Source organism: Schistocerca piceifrons, unplaced genomic scaffold (assembly GCF_021461385.2).
Source record: "Schistocerca piceifrons isolate TAMUIC-IGC-003096 unplaced genomic scaffold, iqSchPice1.1 HiC_scaffold_966, whole genome shotgun sequence".
In the NCBI taxonomy this organism is placed as follows: domain Eukaryota; kingdom Metazoa; phylum Arthropoda; class Insecta; order Orthoptera; family Acrididae; genus Schistocerca; species Schistocerca piceifrons.
The window spans coordinates 35001-37500 of NW_025729241.1; positions in this window are offsets into that span (position 1 = coordinate 35001).

Consider the following 2500-nt stretch of genomic DNA (forward strand, 5'->3'; position numbering starts at 1 on the left):
TACAATATGTAAGCACCAGCATGGAACAACATCCAGTGCATCTTCTCCGCCACATTACACAATCCACACTATCACAACCAGACCAGGAGGTCCGTGCGGAAAATACAATATCCCAGCCTTTCGACATCCACCATTGCGCAGACCAGGCACCAACACCCACACATGTCCTATACAACGGTGCACCCAACATCACAATAGTACCTCCTGTCACAGCGCACAAACAATGACATGAGTCAAAGACACAGGTCTCACACAAGCATAGAATTGGAGCGCCGCCTCTAATAAGCCAAAGGTGCATCCTGACGTGACAAATCTGATCATGTCACAAGCATTCACTTACTATAATCACTATCAACGAACCTGCCGCCCCCGCCCCCCCCCCCCCCCTACACCTTTCCGTACAACAACGTGTAACCTAACCTAACCTAACCTAACCTATGTTGTACCTTAACCTAACCTATGTTGTACCTTAACCTAACCTATGTTGTACCTTAACCTAACCTATGTTGTACCTTAACCTAACCTATGTTGTACCTTAACCTAACCTATGTTGTACCTTAACCTAACCCATGTTGTACCTTAACCTAACCCATGTTGTACCTTAACCTAACCCATGTTGTACCTTAACCTAACCCATGTTGTACCTTAACCTAACCCATGTTGTACCTTAACCTAACCCATGTTGTACCTTAACCTAACCCATGTTGTGCCTCAACCTAACCCATGTTGTGCCTCAACCTAACCCATGTTGTGCCTCAACCTAACCCATGTTGTGCCTTAACCTAACCCATGTTGTGCCTCAACCTAACCCATGTTGTGCCTTAACCTAACCCATGTTGTGCCTTAACCTAACCCATGTTGTGCCTTAACCTAACCCATGTTGTGCCTTAACCTAACCCATGTTGTGCCTTAACCTAACCCATGTTGTGCCTTAACCTAACCCATGTTGTGCCTTAACCTAACCCATGTTGTGCCTTAACCTAACCCATGTTGTCGCCTTAACGTAACCCACGTTGTCGCCTAAACCTGCTCTGTAATTGTTATACGACTCGTTCAATTACTGTAGTGTTGCCCACCCGCAACCCTCGCAATATAGTTCGCTACTCGCACTGCCCGCACCCCTGTGTATCGCTTCATGTTAAACACCTTGCAAGTCTTGCTCACTTTCCACATGCTCCTGCTGTACACTGTAATGTGGATGGCAGCAGGACGTACATGCCGCCCCTCCCCACGTCCCCACCTTGCCCCCTGCCTTCGCAAGCTGGTTGGTGAGAAGTTTGCATGTTCAATGCCCTTCGCATGCGACGTACTCAGGCTACGTTGTGGTGCGGCCTGTGTCAACTGTCCGCTGATGTCGTACGCGTGAACCACAATCTGTACTGCACATTCGTCCTTATGTACTGAATGATACATCGTGGCACATGTGTGACCGCACAACGACTGCGCCCAAAAACGGCGGACCATACAGTGCAAATATTGTGCACGCAGCTACGTGTCGTCTCCCTATGAGAGCTGGATTGCAGTGTGGTACGCCATAGAGACGTGTGGGAGGAACGGACGCCGTGGATGGCGATCAGCATGAGCTGTCTGTTGATGTATTCGGACCTAGTCGTCTCTCCTCACACACCGTGATGGCATGGTGCACCGCGTTCCATATCTGCGACATGCTACAGAGGCCGGTTGACAGTCGTTCGAGCAATGGACATCGCATACGTACGGGGGCCACCTTCCACGTATTGTCTAGGCGTGCACATTTTGTTGCGTGTATGTGGGCAGACGTAGTGTGGCGTGACACCTGACACAGGCATGCAATAATCGTTGAAGTTGCAAATGGCGATGGACGCCTGCGTTTTCTGGTGAAGTTACGCAAATGAACAAATGGTAACCTGTTGTGGTGCGGTTGTTCTCGCTAGGGGTGAATCGGTGATGGCGACGATAGGTTGAGGTACTAACCGGTTGTTCCAGCGATACCCACCATGCCGACGAAACTGAACGGCATCTGGGTGTGAAGCGATACGCGGCGGTGGCTGGGTGGGACCGTCCCCGGCCGGTGAGGGGGCGCCTCCCGGCGTGCTGGCCGCGCGGTGCGTGGGCGCACGCGCTACAGCCGGCTGGTGGGGGCGGCCAGTGGCAGGCGCGCCGGCCGACGGACGCGGCAGGCGTCGCAGCTGCGCGCCGGCGCACCCTGCGCGCGGCGCCGTGCGGCCAAAGTAGGTCCTCGCGGGCCCGGTGCGAAGCGCGGTGGACATCTTCAGTGTGCTGGTCCGATTGAGGACTGTGTGCGTTGAGGATGCGCCGCCGCCCGGCGCTCGGCGCCGCGACGCCGTCTGCTGCTCGGTCGCCCCAGCGGTTCTCGCTGGTGGTTTGTATCGCAGCTGTGCGGATGTGTTGGCGCGTGCGCTGTGCTGGGAGAGTTCGCTTCGGCACCCAAGTGGGGCTTTTGTCCTTCTGTGGCGCTGGCGTTGGAGCTGCCGGTCACCGTAGGTGGCGCGTGTGTCTC